We start from the raw sequence: 19908 nt of genomic DNA, 5'->3' as shown, positions 1-19908 counted from the left end.
TCACATCATCACTACTTGCTATCACCTCCCCTTTAGCCCCCTTCACTGATGTTCCCATTTCTTCCCTTGTCTTACGCACTTTATATACCTCCTTCCAAGACATCTTTTTATTCTCCCTAAAATTTAATGATACTCTCTCACTCCAACTCTCATTTGCCCTCTTTTTCGCCTGTTGCACCTTTCTCTTGACCTCCTGCTTCTTTCTTTTATATATCTCCCAGTCATTTGTATTACTTCCCTGCAAAAATCGTCCAAATGCCTCTTTCTTCTCTTTCACTAATAATCTCATTTCTTCGTCCCACCACTCTCTGTTCTTTCTAATCTGCCCACCTCCCACGCTTCTCATGCCATAAGCTTTTGCACAAGCCATCACTGCTTCCTTAAATTCATCCCATTCCTCCCCCATTCCCCTTACATCCTTTATTCTCACCTTTTTCCATTCTGTACTCAGTCTCCTGGCACTTCCTCACACAAATGATATATATATATATATATATATATATATATATATATATATATATATATATATATATATATATATATATATATATATATATATATATGTGTGTTATTTACATATTATAATTTGTCGCTGTTTCCCGTGTTAGCGAGGTAGCACAAGGATACAGACGAAAGAAGGGCCCAACCGACCCACATACACATGTATATACATAGACGTCCACACACGCACATATACATACCTCTACATTTCAGCGTATACATATATATACTTACACAGACATATACATATATGCACATGTACATAATTCATACTTGCTGCCTTTATTCATTCCCGTCGCCACCCCGCCACACATGAAATGACAACCCCCTCCCCCCGCACACGCGCGAGGTAGCGCTGGAAAAAGACATCAAAGGCCACATTCGTTCACACTCAGTCTCTAGCTGCCATGTGTAATGCACCGAAACCACAGCTCCCTTTCCACATCCAGGCCCCACAGAACTTTCCATGGCTTACAACAGATGCTTCACATGCCCCTTTTCAATCCATTGACAGCATGTCGACCCAGGTATACCACATCGTTCCAGTTCACTCTATTCCTTACACGCCTTTCACCCTCCTGCATGTTCAGGTCCTGATCGCTCAAATTCTTTTTCACGTCATCCTTCCACCTCCAGTTTGTTCTCCTACTTCTCTTTCCTTCCATCTCTAACACATATATCCTCTTGGTCAGTCTTTTCACACTCATTCTCTATGTGACCAATCCATTTAGATACACCTTCTTCTGCTCTCTCATCCACACCCATTTTATTACCACACATCTCTTCTACCCTTTCAAACCACCTCACACCACACATTGTCCTCAAACATCTCATTTCCAACATATCCACCCTCCTCCGCACTACCCATGCCCATGCCTAGCAACCATATAACATTGTTGGATCCACTATTCCTTCAAACATACCCATTTTTGCTCTGCGGGATAATGTTCTCGCCTTCCACAGATTCTTCAACGCTCCCAGAACCTTACGCCCCCTCCCCCACCCGCTTCCATGGTTCCATACGCTGGTAAATCCACTCCCATATATCTAAAACGCTTCACTTTCTCCAGTTTTTCTCCATTTAAACTTACCTCCCAATTGAGTTGTCCCCTAACCCTACTGTACCTAATAACCTTGCTCTTATTGACGTGTACTCTCAGCTTTCTTCATTTACACACTTACCAAACTCATTCACCAACTTCTGCAGTTTCTCACCCTAATCAGCCACCAGCGCTGTATCATCAGCGAACAACAACTGAATCACTTCCCAAGCTCTCATCCACAACAGATTGCATACTTGCCCCTCTCTCCAAAACCCTTGCATTCACCTCCCTAACAACCCCATCCATAAACAAATTAAACAACCATGGAGACATCACACACCCCTGCCACAAACCGACATTCACTGAGAACCAGTCTCTTTCCTCTCTTTCTACACGTACACATGCCTTACATCCTCGATACAAACTTTTCACTGCTTCTAACAACTTGCCACCCACACCATATATTCTTAATACCTTCCACAGAGCATCTCTATCAACTCTATCATATGCCTTCTCCAGATCCATAAATGCTGCATACAAATCCATCTGTTTTTCTAAGTATTTCTCACATACATTCTTCAAAGGAGATACCTGTCATTAGTTACTTATACCATCCCATCTAACATTAAGAAACAGAATCTTCACGGAATAATGACAGAAAGATTCAATAGAAGTCTTGATGAAAAGCTATAAACCGTTCCAGATAAATCCAGAACTGATAACCATTCAGTGTACATCGCTGCACTGGAGAACGTTGTCAATGAAGCGAGATTGTACGGTGATCGCTACGCGGTGGACCCCGCCTGACGGCAAAATATGATCTCGAGATGTGTTCTCGTGGCTGTGTGGGGTTATCCCTGGCTCTTGTTCGCCCAGCTGCACGTTCGCAGGCCTCCCCACACAGCCGCTGCAACACACGAGAAATATGTATGGTGAAGTCTGTGTTTGGGACACGGGAGGGAGAGGTTTCCGGTCGATGTGATAATCTCATTTCATATTTTCCCTCACGACGATATTATTACGTTTGGGCGGCCAGGGTAAGAGATTAAGTTCATAGGAAAGAAGGCTGCGTCTACCAGGGGGGCGCCAAGGCTGCGTCTACCAGGGGGGCGCCAAGGTTCTGTCTACCAGCCGGGCGCCTAGGCTGCGTCTACCAGGGGGGCGCCAAGGCTGCGTCTACCAGGGGGGCGCCAAGGTTCTGTCTACTTGGAGAACGCCAAGGCTGTACCTACCAGTGGGGCGTCAAGGCTATGTCTACCAGCGGGGCGCCAAGGTTGTATCTACCAAAGGGGCGCAAAGGCTGTGTCTACCGGGGGAACGCCAAGGCTGTGTCTACCAGGGGAACGCCAAGGCTGTGTCTACTAAGGGAACTCCAAGGCTGTATCTACCGTGGGAGCGACAAGGCTGTATCTACCATAGAAGCGCCAAGTGTGTGTGTAGCAGGTGTGGAAGGCCATGTAATGTACAGTAGAGGTTGTGTGGTGTTGGAGTCCTGGTGAACACATGAGTAAGGTGGCCACCAGTTGACCTCACCCCTGACGACCCACACCAATCATGGCTCGAGATGTGTCATCAACACCTGAAGATGATTGTTCAGTTTGCTGTTGTTTAAGTAGTCATCACTTGAGGCTGTACTGCTCTAACGACCCCGGTAGTTGGCAGGCCTGAAGCCCCAACGAACCACCCAGGTCTGGTTGTTAGAACTGTCTCATAAACTGGTGAAGGTCTTCAGGGTACTTCTGCTGGGTAGGTAAAGCTGGACGTCGACGACCTTCGGTGTGACAACCCTCTTTGCTAGACACGTTCAGGACTCGTTAACCAGCCAACGATCCAGGGGGGGTAGTTGTGATGATATCCCCACACCAGGGGGATGCTGCAAGTGTGTGTGTGTGTGTGGTTGGTTGGTCGTGAGAGGGAAGGTGTAAACATGACTTGCCCGGCCCAGGAGCAGCTGACTTGATCATGATGATACGACAGTTAGAAACCTAACTGTCGTATCCTCTGGGGTGAGGAGAGGTCGGTGGTGGTGTTTTTTTTGGGGGGGGAAGGAGTGGGAGATTTTTTTCTCTGGGGGGAGTTGGGGGTTTTGTTTTCTTCCGATGGAAGTTGGTACTTTTCTTTCAGGGGAAGCTGTCGCTCTTGTCTCTGGGGAAGTTAGTCATTTCTCTCTGGGGGAGTTGGTTCGCCGCCCCCACGTGACTGTTCTTTTGTTTCATGTCTGCACATGGGAGATGAAGACTTTGCTTTTATTTTTTGTTGTTGTTCATTGTTTTGGCTGTTGTTTGCGGAAGCCTTGCGTCTGTTGTTGTGGGTGTTATTTGTCTGTTAGTGTACTTGTCATTTCCTTAGTTTATTGTTGCCAGTTTGCCACTTCATGGGTTTCATGAGACATTTAGTGTCGTAAGTGCCTGGATTCGACCATACGATGGCTTAGTGGGTTGAGTGACACCAGTTAGTTTCCTAATGGGGTAGATGAAAGTAATTAATGTCTGAAAGGGCTAAATGAGCTCATTTAGAGTCTTAATTGTTTGGATTCGACCAGTTTTCCCTTTGATTGTGTGAATGAGACCATTTAGTATGTCTTTATGGTCTGTGTTGAATTTGTCACCTTGTGGTTAGTGTTGTTATCTGTCACCTTGCAGTTAGTGTTGTTATCTGTCACCTTGCAGTTAGTGTTGTTATCTGTCACCTTGCAGTTAGTGTTGTTATCTGTCACCTTGCAGTTAGTGTTGTTATCTGTCACCTTGCTGTTAGTGTTGTTATCTGTCACTTTGCAGTTAGTGTTGTATCAGTCACCTTGCAGTTAGTGTTGTTATCTGTCACCTTGCGGTTAGTGTTGTTATCTGTCACCTTGCAGTTAGTGTTGTATCAGTCACCTTGCAGTTAGTGTTGTATCAGTCACCTTGCAGTTAGTGTTGTTATCTGTCACCTTGCAGTTAGTGTTGTATCTGTCACCTTGCAGTTAGTGTTGTTATCTGTCACCTTGCAGTTAGTGTTGTTATCTGTCACCTTGCAGTTAGTGTTGTTATCTGTCACCTTGTGGTTAGTGTTGTTATCTGTCACCTTGCAGTTAGTGTTGTATCAGTCACCTTGCTGTTAGTGTTGTTATCTGTCACCTTGCAGTTAGTGTTGTTATATGTCACCTTGCAGTTAGTGTTGTATCAGTCACCTTGCTGTTAGTGTTGTATCAGTCACCTTGCAGTTAGTGTTGTTATCTGTCACTTTGCAGTTAGTGTTGTTATCTGTCACCTTGCAGTTAGTGTTGTTATCTGTCACCTTGCAGTTAGTGTTGTTATCTGTCACCTTGCAGTTAGTGTTGTTATCTGTCACCTTGCAGTTAGTGTTGTATCTGTCACCTTGCAGTTAGTGTTGTTATCTGTCACCTTGCAGTTAGTGTTGTTATCTGTCACTTTGCAGTTAGTGTTGTTATCTGTCACCTTGTGGTTAGTGTTGTTATCTGTCACCTTGCAGTTAGTGTTGTATCAGTCACCTTGCAGTTAGTGTTGTTATCTGTCACCTTGCAGTTAGTGTTGTTATCTGTCACTTTGCAGTTAGTGTTGTATCAGTCACCTTGCAGTTAGTGTTGTTATCTGTCACCTTGCAGTTAGTGTTTTTATCTGTCACCTTGCAGTTAGTGTTGTTATCTGTCACCTTGCAGTTAGTGTTGTTATCTGTCACCTTGCAGTTAGTGTTGTATCAGTCACCTTGCAGTTAGTGTTGTATCAGTCACCTTGCAGTTAGTGTTGTTATCTGTCACCTTGCAGTTAGTGTTGTATCAGTCACCTTGCAGTTAGTGTTGTATCAGTCACCTTGCAGTTAGTGTTGTTATCAGTCACCTTGCAGTTAGTGTTGTTATCTGTCACCTTGCAGTTAGTGTTGTTATCTGTCACTTTGCAGTTAGTGTTGTTATCTGTCACCTTGCAGTTAGTGTTGTATCAGTCACCTTGCAGTTAGTGTTGTATCAGTCACCTTGCAGTTAGTGTTGTTATCAGTCACCTTGCAGTTAGTGTTGTATCAGTCACCTTGCAGTTAGTGTTGTTATCAGTCACCTTGCAGTTAGTGTTGTTATCTGTCACCTTGCAGTTAGTGTTGTTATCAGTCACCTTGCAGTTAGTGTTGTTATCAGTCACCTTGCTGTTAGTGGTGTTATCTGTCACCTTGCAGTTAGTGTTGTATCAGTCACCTTGCAGTTAGTGTTGTTATCTGTCACCTTGCAGTTAGTGTTGTATCAGTCACCTTGCAGTTAGTGTTGTATCAGTCACCTTGCAGTTAGTGTTGTATCAGTCACCTTGCAGTTAGTGTTGTTATCTGTCACCTTGCAGTTAGTGTTGTATCAGTCACCTTGCAGTTAGTGTTGTTATCTGTCACCTTGCAGTTAGTGTTGTTATCTGTCACCTTGCAGTTAGTGTTGTATCAGTCACCTTGCAGTTAGTGTTGTATCAGTCACCTTGCAGTTAGTGTTGTATCAGTCACCTTGCAGTTAGTGTTGTTATATGTCGCCTTGCTGTTAGTGTTGTATCTGTCACCTTGCAGTTAGTGTTGTTATCTGTCACTTTGCTGTTAGTGTTGTTATATGTCACCTTGCTGTTAGTGTTGTTATCTGTCACTTTGCTGTTAGTGTTGTATCTGTCACCTTGCAGTTAGTGTTGTTATCTGTCACTTTGCTGTTAGTGTTGTATCTGTCACCTTGCAGTTAGTGTTGTTATCTGTCACTTTGCAGTTAGTGTTGTTATCTGTCACCTTGCTGTTAGTGTTGTTATCTGTCACCTTGCAGTTAGTGTTGTTATCTGTCACCTTGCTGTTAGTGTTGTTATCTGTCACCTTGCAGTTAGTGTTGTATCAGTCACCTTGCAGTTAGTGTTGTATCAGTCACCTTGCAGTTAGTGTTGTTATCTGTCACCTTGCTGTTAGTGTTGTTATCTGTCACCTTGCAGTTAGTGTTGTATCAGTCACCTTGCAGTTAGTGTTGTATCAGTCACCTTGCAGTTAGTGTTGTATCAGTCACCTTGCAGTTAGTGTTGTTATCTGTCACCTTGCAGTTAGTGTTGTTATCTGTCACCTTGCTGTTAGTGTTGTTATCTGTCACTTTGCAGTTAGTGTTGTATCAGTCACCTTCCTGTTAGTGTTGTATCAGTCACCTTGCAGTTAGTGTTGTATCAGTCACATTGCAGTTAGTGTTGTTATCTGTCAGTTTGCAGTTAGTGTTGTTATCTGTCACATTGCTGTTAGTGTTGTTATCTGTCACCTTGCAGTTAGTGTTGTATCAGTCACCTTGCAGTTAGTGTTGTATCAGTCACCTTGCAGTTAGTGTTGTTATCTGTCACCTTGCAGTTAGTGTTGTTATCAGTCACCCTGCAGTTAGTGTTGTATCAGTCACCTTGCAGTTAGTGTTGTTATCTGTCACCTTGCAGTTAGTGTTGTATCAGTCACCTTGCAGTTAGTGTTGTATCAGTCACCTTGCAGTTAGTGTTGTTATCTGTCACCTTGCAGTTAGTGTTGTATCAGTCACCCTGCAGTTAGTGTTGTTATCTGTCACCTTGCAGTTAGTGTTGTTATCTATCACCTTGCAGTTAGTGTTGTTATCTGTCACTGTGCGGATAATATATCTACGTACTCCACCCTCATTTCTCCTGTCTGCACCTACACTTATCTCCCTCTCGTGTTCTCCATGTAACCTCCTACCTTTTCACCCTTTGTCTTCCCCCAGCCTTCATGATGAGTGTTCCTCCCTCACTCAGCTCTCACCCCTCTCGCCTCACCACTCCCAAGCCCTCATCCTCTCCCTCTTGTCTCCAGCCGTCCGTGCCATCCCACGTCCCCAAAAGGCATCTTCACAGGCCTGCCTCCGGCACTGGGGCGGCCGGCTCGTCCCGCTTGGGTCCTCAGCACCTGCTTCAAAGGGGCAAATTGTCGACGGCCTCGTCAGCAGTTTTGTGGCTTGGCTGAAGTTAGGCCGGGTGTTGGCTGGGGAGGGAGCGGATGTCGGCAGTGATTCCCGAAGTGAGGGCAAGTCTTCGGCGGGAAAATCCATGAGAAGCGAGTGTGGAAATCGCCGAGTGTATGTTTTTCAAGTGGGACGGACCATCCTCTATTTACCTTTGATAAAAGGGGTCACTGCTTTCATTAAAGTTAAGGACTCTGCTTCAGATCTTGGAACTGTCCGTAATATTGTCACGTTTAAGCCTTAAGAGTATGTGTAGAATCGTCGTAAAGACTAGCTATATCTGATCTTTTAGTCGTCTGGAAGGGAATTTTTCATTTCAAGATTAGCGGGTCATTTAAGGATCATTGTGAGGAAGTACAGAGAAGTAGCTGTTGATATGCTATACACACACACACACACACACACACACACACACACACACATACACATACACACACACACACAATCCTTACGCCTATCGGAAGACGAAAAGGTGCTATCATGAGACCCATGGAACACAAGGTATGTTCTATGACCTCTGGAACGCAAGATGACGTCCCAAGACCTCTGAAACCTGGGATATAGGACTTAGATCTTTAGTCACCTCTGACACAAGAGATGAAGATCTCCAGCAACATCTGTACTGCAAGATACAGATTTCCAGCAACCTCAAGGAACAAAATATTAAGGTCTTCAACGATTTCTGGAACCTTAGGTTGAGATCCCCTGCAGCCTCTGTAACACAAGATTTAGATCCCCAGTCACCTCTAGAACACAGGATGAAGACCTCCCTCATCCCTTGGAACACTCGAAAGGATTTCCCACGCCTTTCAAACACAGGATCTCCAACGGTTAACCCTGCAACTCAAGATGAAAATCGCCAGCAACTTCTCAGGAGAAGACCTCGAGAAAACAAGATAAGGATCACACACAACTTCTGGAACACAAGTTGAGGATCTCCAAAGACCTTTTGAAGAAGACAAGACACCATTCAAGTGGTCCTCCTCCCAAGGGCCTCGCGTCCTCAGCCAGTAGAAAGACATTTTTACGTCCGGAACCACAGTGAGTCGTTGATCTTGGATGAAGTGCAAAGACGACTGGAATATTATGCCTTGATAAAGGTATAAAGGCGGCTGGAAAAGTGCTGTGGATCAGGTGTCGAGACGGCTGGAAGACTAGGCCTGGATCGGGTGTAGAGGCGGCTGGAACATTTGTCCTGGATCAGATGTAAAGGGGTCTGGAAAATTAGCTTTGTATCAGGTGGAGAGGCGATGGGAAAATTAGTCGTGGATCAGTGTGTGAAAGCGGCTGGAATATTGTCCCTGGATAGTGTGTGAAAGCAGCTGGAGGAGTCAGTCTGGATCATGGTCTGTAGAGACGACTGGAAATATGACCCATTGCGGCCTGGGCGTGTAGGAACAGCCCGCTGGATCCTGGACGCTTGATTACGGTGAGAAAATTTCAAAATGGTCTCCGTGACGGTGTTAACACCCTCCTCCCTTCCCTCCCCCAGTTTCGGCTCTGCCATTTTTAAAAGGGATGATGAAGGACGACTGAGGGAGGTTTATGAAACTTCTCCCAAGTCTCGTCTTTGATGTAGTTTTTGTTCACTGTCTTGACTTGCTCATCCCCTGTGTCGCGTGGAGTCTGTCCTACTCCTCCTCCTCCTCCTCTTTTTCTCTGTAAGTGGTGGTGAGCGCTACGCGTCAGTCCTGCCATAGTGGCAAATATATCGTCTTCGTTACACTCTCTCTCTCTCTCTCTCTCTCTCTCTCTCTCTCTCTCTCTCTCTCTCTCTCTCTCTCTCTCTCTCTCTCTCTCTCTCTCTCTCTCGTACCGTTGCTATTAGCATGATGGGAGTGTGGAGACATTTCACTCCCCCTGCCTCGCTCTGTGTCGGAGGCCATCCTGTGGATACAAGAAGAAAAGGAGAATTAAACAGTAGGTTGTCAAGGTATCGTACGGCTGTCGTAGGTGTTATCGTACACTCTGGTTTATGCTGACGTACACCAGTTGTTAAGGTGACATGTTAATGTTTCGGCCATCGTACAGTGAGAGGTTCTATTGACGTACTGCAGTCATTAAAGTATCGTGCGTAAGTAGTTGTTATCGTACACTGACGGTCGTACTCCATCACAGCAGCCGTTAAGGTATGATGCTTATGTTGTGGTCATCGCACAGTTAGGGGCTCTATAAACGTACCGCATTCTTTAAAGTATTGTCCTGTGGTCATTGTTATCGTGCACTCTTGGTTATGGTGCAGTTCTCTCGGGTCGCGCTCATCTTGTGGTCTTCGTACGGTTAAGGTATCGTGTTCATGTGGTTATCATCGTACATCGATGGTTATACGAACACACAGCAGCTGCCAAGATACCCTGCCTACGTTGTGACCATCGTACAGTGATGCTTATGTTGATGTACAACAAAACTTGGTGAGATATCGTGCACACGAAGGTTCTATTGACGTACCGCAGTTGTCGAGGGTTGTCTGTGACCTGAACTAGTGGATGTTATGATGAGAGTGTTACGCTACGTTGGGGAATTAATCGCACTCCACGTTTGTATGGGTTCGAGTCTCATTCCCAAGGGTTTGAATTATCTCAAAGAGAGACTGGATTGTGTGGCTCCTGTAATGGTGGAAAATGGTCGCCATGCAAGTGTGAGGCACTGAAGTTATGATGCATGACCCGGAGGTTTGGGGGGATTGTGTGACGCAATTAGGGTTCACGTAACACTGAGATGTAACTGGAAAATGGCCTTTGCTTGCGCGCCAGGCTCACCTCGTTGGTATGCGTTGGATGACACCATTTTGCCCCCGGAGGGGAGAACAGGGCGAGCCTAAGTGGAGGAGATGATGAGTGGGACGTGAGGAGGGTTATGACGGGAGCAGGGAAGAATACGGTTCTGGAATGAGTGACGGATTATGAGGAATTTAGCCGCTAGGAGAGGGAGCAGCACTGTAGAAAACGGGAGGAGAGCGAAAACGAGAAGTAAACAAGAGTTGTGGATTTGTGGGGGGGGAGAGAATATGGAGTTTGGGAGAGTTGCTTTAGGGTTGGGGGGGCTATGATAGGAGAGAGAGAGAGAGAGAGAGAGAGAGAGAGAGAGAGAGAGAGAGAGAGAGAGAGAGAGAGAGAGAGCTCATGTGCAAACACCTCACGTGTGTGGCCACTTACAGTGCAGGTCCGCCACCTGTAATTACCGGGACAGGTGCATGGCTGTGCACGTCCAGATGGTTAACTCGTGGTTATCTATGAAGGAAAACCATACTCAAGTTATGGGAATTATATATATATATATATATATATATATATATATATATATATATATATATATATATATATATATATATATATATATATATATATATATATATAATGTTAGCAAAGAAATCATTTTATAGTTGAACCCTATTGACACCAAGAATCTTTTAGTTCTCCCTTTTATTGATGATTTTACTTTACTTCCCATGTTGCTTAAATCCTTAATTGTAAATGTTGCCTTCAGCAACAATAATACTATAAAGAATATCTTTCATCATGAATTCACCAGAAAATTCTCTTGGATGCATCTATAAAGTGCCATGTGGAAATTGTGATAAATTTCATGTTGGGCAGACTGGTAAGGATCTTTCTGTTAGACTTAAGCAACATAAATATAGTATAAGAACGGGACAAGAATCAAATGCCTTGTTTAATCACGTTAAAAATTATGATCATTGTATTGACTGGAGTAATGCCATCTCAGTTATTAACTCTTAACTTTATTACCACGAGAAATATGATTGAATCTTCTACTATCAAATACACAAAGAATTATAACCTTAATATTAGTGAAGGTCTATACAAATTGGATAGCTTTATTGTTGATAAAATTTGTGAACAATTCCCGTTTTTGTCCACATAATAAGTTTATGAGACGTTCGTTGTCTGTCTTGGACAATCACATGTTTACCAAATGGCGTCCTAGCTACGTCTCTTCGTACACACACACACACACACACACACACACACACACACACACACACACACACACACACACACACACACACACACATATATATATATATATATATATATATGTGTGTGTGTGTGTGTATATATATTATTTATTCATTGGAAAGGATCACAATTTTGCGCGTGATCAAGATATTCCTATGAGTCCACTGGGAAAATGAAACACGATAAGTTCCCAAGTGCACTTTCGTGTGATAATCACATCATCAGGGGAGACACAAGAGAGAAATATAACAGTCAGTTGATATACATCGAAGAGACGAAGCTAGGACGCCATTTGGTAAACATGTAATTGTCCAAAACATACAGCGAGCGTTCATTAACTTATCATTTTACAAATTTTATCAACAATAAAGTTATCTAATTTCTATAGACCATCACTAATATTAAGATTATAATTCTTTGTGTATTTGATAATAGAAGATTCAATGATATTTCTCTTGGTAATAGAATTAGAGTTAATAACTGAGATGGCGTTACTCCATTCAGTACAATGATCATAGTTTTTAACGTGATTAAACAAGGCATTTGATTCTTGTCCCGTTCTTATACTATATTAATGTTGCTTAAGTCTAACAGAAAGATCCTTACCAGTCTGAACAACATAAAATTTATCAGTTTCCACAAGGCACTTTATAGATGCAACCAAGAGAATTTTCTGGTGAATTCCTGATTAAGATATTCTTTATAGTATCATTGTTGCTAAAGGCAACATTTACATTAAAGGATATAAGCAACATGGTAAGAAAAGTGAAATTATTATTAAAAGGGAGAACTAAAAGATTCTTGGTGTCAATGGGAGGTTTGGGCTCAACTCTATAAAATGATTTCTTTGCTAACTTAGGGGATTTATCAATGAAAGATGTAGGGTACTTTAACTTAGATCCAACAGAATATATTCTAGTAGTTGTAGTAATAATCACAATAATGATAATAATAATATTTATAATAAAGATAATAATGATTGGCCATCAGGGTAATAAAGAGGGTGAACACGTACAATGGACTAACTTGGGTCAGGCGTGCCCGACTTGGAATCAAATTAGCTGTGAAATCAGTTTGCGCAGTGGGTGTCCAGCCCTCACCACCACCCACTGTGTAGCTTCTGCCACATATGTTGTACAGGAGTCGTCGCTTATGTTTCGACGACAATGTTGTAATTCCTTTTTGTTGAACGTTTCAGAGTTGGTGAAGTGTGAACACGAGACCAAACCACGAGTGACGAGCCAGCTCGCCTCCTTATTCAAGGTAAGGTCGTAAATTGTTCTGTAAACGTAAAGCAAAATGGTTTGTAAAATGGGAAAACATTCAGATGGCCTCAAAGGTCAGTGATGGCCACACGGGTCAGCGAGGGTCCTCACAGGTCAGCGAGGGCCACGGAGGTCAGTGATGGCTACACAGGTCAGCGGTGGCCACATAGGTCAGCGAGGGCCACACAGGTCAACGAGGGCCTCACAGTTCAGCGATAACCGCACAGGTCAGCTAAGGCCTCACAGGTCAGCAATGGTTGCATAGGTCAGCAAGGGCCACACAGGTCAGCGAAGGCCTCACAGATCAGCGGTGGCCACACAGGTCAGCGAGGGCCACACAGGTCAACGATGGCCTCACAGGGCCACACAGGACATTGAGGTTAGGCTAGTGGCCAGGTTGTGTAGATGAGGTGGAAGTGCTGGTAATTCAGACTCGTCTGGGTTAATGTTAATTACTCCAGTGTACATTTAACCTCTTTAGCACGACGATGCGTCCTCAAAGTTCGTATGGTCGTTCTCACATGGTCGTACCATCGTGCTGTAGGGTCGTACCATTGTGCTCAAGGCTCGTACCGTCGTGCTGTAGGGTCGTACCGTTGTGCTCAAGGCTCGTACCGTCGTGCTGTAGGGTCGTACCGTTGTGCTCAAGGCTCGCACCGTCGTGCTGTAGGGTCGTACCGTTGTGCTCAAGGCTCGAACCGTCGTGCTGTAGGGTCGTACCGTTGTGCTCAAGGCTCGTACCGTCGTGCTGTAGGGTCGTACCGTTGTGCTCAAGGCTCGTACCGTCGAGCTCTAAGACCGTACCGTTGTGCTCAAGGCTAGTACGGTCGTGCTCTACGACCGTACCGTTGTGTTCAAGGGTCGAACCATCGTCCTCAAGCGTCGTACCGTCGTGCTCGAGGGTCGAACCTTCGTCCTCAAGCGTCGTACCGTCGTGCTCGAGGGTCGTACCATCGTCCTCAAGGGTCGTACCGTCGTGCTCGAGGGTCGAACCATCGTCCTCAAGCGTCGTACCGTCGTGCTCAAGGGTCGTACCATCGTCCTCAAGCGTCGTACCGTTGTGCTCAAGGGTCGTACCATCATCTTCAAGCGTCGTACCGTCATCCTCAAGCGTCGTACCGTCGTGCTCAAGCGTCGTACCGTCGTGCTCGAGGGTCGTACCTCGCCACACCAGGGGACCAGATGTCATTCTGTACTCTTTCACGACCACTGGGATTTCACGGGCAGTGGCGGGGGTCGTCCCACACACAACATGTGGACGTCATTTGAATTCCTTTGTAACATCACAGTGGAAAAGTTCAGTGTGACTCTGGTGGAGGAGTTACACTGAACTCTTGGGTGGCAGGAGGTAATGTTCATCCTTCCCGACGGAGCGATGCGATCTGCTGAGTTATCGATGCATGAGGGGGATTTGATACTATCGACGCATGAGGAGGATTTGATACTATCGACGCATGAGGGGATTTGATATTATCGACGCATGAGGGGGATTTGATACTATCGACGCATGAAGGGACAATATTATCGACGCATGAGGGGATTTGATATTATCAACGCATGAGGGGATTTGATATTATCGACGCATGAGGGGATTTGATATTATCAACGCATGAAGGGACAATATTATCGACGCATGAGGGATTTGATAATATCGACGCATGAGGAGGATTTGATACTATCGACGCATGAGGGGACTTGATATTATCAACGCATGAGGGGATTTGATATTATCAACGCATGAAGGGACAATATTATCGACGCATGAGGGATTTGATAATATCGACGCATGAGGAGGATTTGATACTATCGACGCATGAGGGGACTTGATATTATCAACGCATGAGGGGATTTGATATTATCAACGCATGAGGGGATTTGATATTATCAACGCATGAAGGGACAATATTATCGACGCATGAGGGATTTGATATTATCGACGCATGAGGAGGATTTGATACTATCGACGCATGAGGGGACTTGATATTATCAACGCATGAGGGGATTTGATATTATCAACGCATGAAGGGACAATATTATCGACGCATGAGGGATTTGATAATATCGACGCATAAGGGGATTTAGTATCGACGCATGAGGGGATTTGATATTATCAACACATGAGGGGATTTGATATTATCAACGCATGAAGGGACAATATTATCGACGCATGAGGGATTTGATAATATCGACGCATAAGGGGATTTAATATCGACGCATGAGGGGATTTGATATTATCAACACATGACATGAGGGGGATTTGATATTATCGACGCATGAAGGGACAATATTATCGACGCATGAGGGGGATTTGATATTATCGACGCATGAAGGGACTTGATATTATCGACGCATGAGGGGACTTAATATTATCGACGCATGAGGGAATTTCATATTATCAACGCATGAGGGGATATGATATTATCAACGCATGAAGGGACAATATTATCGACGCATGAGGGATTTGATAATATCGACGCATAAGGGGATTTAATATCGACGCATGAGGGGATTTGATATTGTCGACGCCTGAGGAGATTTGATATTATCGACGCATGAGGGATTTGATATTATCGACGCATGAGGGACTTAATATTATCGACGCATGAAGGAACTTAATATTATCGACGCATAAGGGGATCTGATATCGACGCATGATGGGATTTGATAATATCGACGCATGAGGGACATAATATCGACGTATGAGGGGATTTGATATCGACGCATGAGGGGATTTGATATCGACGCATGAGGGGATATAATATCGACGCATGAGGGATTTGATATTGACGCATGAGGAGATTTTATCGCCGCATGAGGGAATTTGATATCGACGCATGAGGGATTTGATATTGACGCATGAGGGATTTGATATTGACGCATGAGGGGACAATATTAACGACGCATGAGAGGATTTGATACCGAAGCATGAGGGGATTTGATATTGACGCCTGAGGGGATTTTATATTATCGACGCATGAGGGAATTTGATATCGACGCATGACGGGATTTTATATTGACGCATGAGGGGACTATTATCAACGCATTAGGGGATTTGATATCGAAGCATGAGGGGATTTGATATCGACGCATGAGGGGACTATTATCAACGCATTAGGGGATTTAATATCGACGCATGAGGGATTTGATAATATCGACGCATGAGGAGATTTGATATAGACGCATGAGGGATTTAATATCGACGCATGAGGGGATTTGATATCGACGCATGAGGGGACAATATTATCGACGCATGAGGGGATTTTATATATCGACGCATGAGGGGATTTGATATCGACGCATGATGGGACAATATTATCGACGTATGAAGGATTTGATATCGACGCATAAGGGGATTTGTTATCGACGCATGAAGGGATTTGTTATCGACGCATGAGAGGATTTGATATCGACGCATGAGGAGATTTGTTATCGACGCATGAGGGGATTTGATATCGACGCATGAGGGATTTGATATCGACGCATGAGGGATTTGATATCGACGCATAAGGGGATTTGATATCGACGCATGAGGGATTTGATATCGACGCATAAGGGGATTTGATATCGACGCATGAGGGATTTGATATCGACGCATAAGGGGATTTGATATCGACGCATGAGAAATTTAATATCGACGCATGATGGGATTTAATATTATCGACGCATGAGAGGAATAGATATCGACGCATGAGAGGATTTGATATCGACGCATGAGAGGACTTAATATTATCGACGCATGAGGGGACTTAATATTATCGACGCATGAGGGGACTTAATATTATAGACGCATGAGGGGACTTTAGATTATCGACGCATGAGAGGATTTAATATTATTGACGCATGAAGACTGATTGTTATGGACACATGAAGGGATTTAATATTATGGACGCATGAGGGTGTTTGATACGATTGACGCATTAGAGCATTTGATATTGACGCATGAGGGAATTTAACATAGACACACGCATGCGATATAATTGTACCGACACACGAGGCGATTTAATCGTCTTGATGCACGAGGGGATTTAATAGTATAGCCACAGGAGGCGATTTAATCGTATTGACGTACGAAGGGATTTGTTATTATAGACGCACGAGGCGATTTAATCGTACTGACGTACGAAGGGATTTGATATTATAGCCCCAGGAGACGATTTAATCGTATTGACGTACGAAGGGATTTGATATTATAGCCCCAGGAGGCGATTTAATCGTATTGACGTACGAAGGGATTTGATATTATAGCCCCAGGAGGCGATTTAATCGTATTGACGTACGAAGGGATTTGATATTATAGCCCCAGGAGGCGATTTAATCGTATTGACGTACGAAGGGATTTGATATTATAGCCCCAGGAGGCGATTTAATCGTATTGACGTACGAAGGGATTTGATATTATAGCCCCAGGAGACGATTTAATCGTATTGACATACGAAGGGATTTGTTATTATAGACGCACGAGGCGATTTAATCGTACTGACGTACGAAGGGATTTGATATTATAGCCCCAGGAGACGATTTAATCGTATTGACGTACGAAGGGATTTGATATTATAGACGCACGAGGCGATTTAATCGTATTGACGTACGAAGGGATTTGATATTATAGACGCACGAGGCAATTTAATCGTACTTTACGAAATATATCAGTTACCATGCTCATCATCTGCCCCCGACTGTGTTCCGTCACCTGTGTACTGTTAAGGCAAGATGTAACAGAGAAATTAATATATTATAGTAATATAGTTTTGTAATCTCTCTCAAATGTAAACACTTCAAGAAATAAGATTTTAAACGCGTGTTATTTTGAGGGAAGCGAAAGGTAATTGGTGAATATGTCATATATATATATATATATATATATATATATATATATATATATATATATATATATATATATATATATATATATATACATATATATGACATATATGTGTGGATGTAACCAAGATGTGAAAAAAGGAGAGATAGGTAGTATGTTTGAGGAAAGGAACCTGGATGTTTTGGCTCTGAGTGAAACGAAGCTCAAGGGTAAAGGGGAAGAGTGGTTTGGGAATGTCTGGGGAGTAAAGTCAGGGGTTAGTGAGAGGACAAGAGCAAGGGAAGGAGTAGCAATACTCCTGAAACAGGAGTTGTGGGAGTATGTGATAGAATGTAAGAAAGTAAATTCTCGATTAATATGGGTAAAACTGAAAGTTGATGGAGAGAGGTGGGTGATTATTGGTGCATATGCACCCGGGCATGAGAAGAAAGATCATGAGAGGCAAGTGTTTTGGGAGCAGCTGAATGAGTGTGTTAGTGGTTTTGATGCACGAGACCGGGTTATAGTGATGGATGATTTGAATGCAAAGGTGAGTAATGTGGCAGTTGAGGGAATAATTGGTATACATGAGGTGTTCAGTGTTGTAAATGGAATTGGTGAAGAGCTTGTAGATTTATGTGCTGAAAAAGGACTGATGATTGGGAATACCTGGTTTAAAAAGCGAGATATACATAAGTATACTTATGTAAGTAGGAGAGATGGCCAGAGAGCGTTATTGGATTACGTGTTAATTGACAGGCGTGCGAAAGAGAGACTTTTGGATGTTAATGTGCTGAGAGGTGCAACTGGAGGGATGTCTGATCATTATCTTGTGGAGGCTAAGGTGAAGATTTGTATGGGTTTTCAGAAAAGAAGAGTGAATGTTGGGGTGAAGAGGGTGGTGAGAGTAAGTGAGCTTGGGAAGGAGACCTGTGTGAGGAAGTACCAGGAGAGACTGAGTACAGAATGGAAAAAGGTGAGAACAATGGAAGTAAGGGGAGTGGGGGAGGAATGGGATGTATTTAGGGAATCAGTGATGGATTGCGCAAAAGATGCTTGTGGCATGAGAAGAGTGGGAGGTGGGTTGATTAGAAAGGGTAGTGAGTGGTGGGATGAAGAAGTAAGAGTATTAGTGAAAGAGAAGAGAGAGGCATTTGGACGATTTTTGCAGGGAAAAAATGCAATTGAGTGGGAGATGTATAAAAGAAAGAGACAGGAGGTCAAGAGAAAGGTGCAAGAGGTGAAAAAAAGGGCAAATGAGAGTTGGGGTGAGAGAGTATCATTAAATTTTAGGGAGAATAAAAAGATGTTCTGGAAGGAGGTAAATAAAGTGCGTAAGACAAGGGAGCAAATGGGAACTTCAGTGAAGGGCGCAAATGGGGAGGTGATAACAAGTAGTGGTGATGTGAGAAGGAGATGGAGTGAGTATTTTGAAGATTTGTTGAATGTGTCTGATGACAGAGTGGCAGATATAGGGTGTTTTGGTCGAGGTGGTGTGCAAAGTGAGAGGGTTAGGGAAAATGATTTGGTAAACAGAGAAGAGGTAGTGAAAGCTTTGCGGAAGATGAAAGCCGGCAAGGCAGCAGGTTTGGATGGTATTGCAGTGGAATTTATTAAAAAAGGGGGTGACTGTATTGTTGACTGGTTGGTAAGGTTATTTAATGTATGTATGACTCATGGTGAGGTGCCTGAGGATTGGCGGAATGCGTGCATAGTGCCATTGTACAAAGGCAAAGGGGATAAGAGTGAGTGCTCAAATTACAGAGGTATAAGTTTGTTGAGTATTCCGGGTAAATTATATGGGAGAGTATTGATTGAGAGGGTGAAGGCATGTACAGAGCATCAGATTGGGGAAGAGCAGTGTGGTTTCAGAAGTGGTAGAGGATGTGTGGATCAGGTGTTTGCTTTGAAGAATGTATGTGAGAAATACTTAGAAAAGCAAATGGATTTGTATGTAGCATTTATGGATCTGGAGAAGGCATATGATAGAGTTGATAGAGATGCTCTGTGGAAGGTATTAAGAATATATGGTGTGGGAGGCAAGTTGTTAGAAGCAGTGAAAAGTTTTTATCGAGGATGTAAGGCATGTGTACGTGTAGGAAGAGAGGAAAGTGATTGGTTCTCAGTGAATGTAGGTTTGCGGCAGGGGTGTGTGATGTCTCCATGGTTGTTTAATTTGTTTATGGATGGGGTTGTTAGGGAGGTAAATGCAAGAGTTTTGGAAAGAGGGGCAAGTATGAAGTCTGTTGGGGATGAGAGAGCTTGGGAAGTGAGTCAGTTGTTGTTCGCTGATGATACAGCGCTGGTGGCTGATTCATGTGAGAAACTGCAGAAGCTGGTGACTGAGTTTGGTAAAGTGTGTGGAAGAAGAAAG

At 43.7% G+C, this 19908-nt stretch overlaps 1 protein-coding gene across 13 annotated transcripts in view; it reads left to right on the top strand.

Moving 5' to 3' along the window:
- LOC139751795 (uncharacterized) overlaps nt 1-19908 on the top strand; it is a 1071207-nt gene that overhangs the window by 968621 nt on the left and 82678 nt on the right. For all 13 annotated transcript variants that reach the window (XM_071667340.1, XM_071667334.1, XM_071667342.1 and 10 more), the window contains one exon: nt 12667-12731. The gene's annotated coding sequence lies outside the window, so the exon portion shown is untranslated. The remainder of the gene's footprint in view (nt 1-12666; nt 12732-19908) is intronic.

This window comes from Panulirus ornatus, chromosome 12 (assembly GCF_036320965.1).
Source record: "Panulirus ornatus isolate Po-2019 chromosome 12, ASM3632096v1, whole genome shotgun sequence".
NCBI classification, from domain to species: Eukaryota; Metazoa; Arthropoda; class Malacostraca; order Decapoda; family Palinuridae; genus Panulirus; species Panulirus ornatus.
Note: the sequence above shows the minus strand (reverse complement) of the source record. Positions and strands in the feature narration are given on the sequence as shown.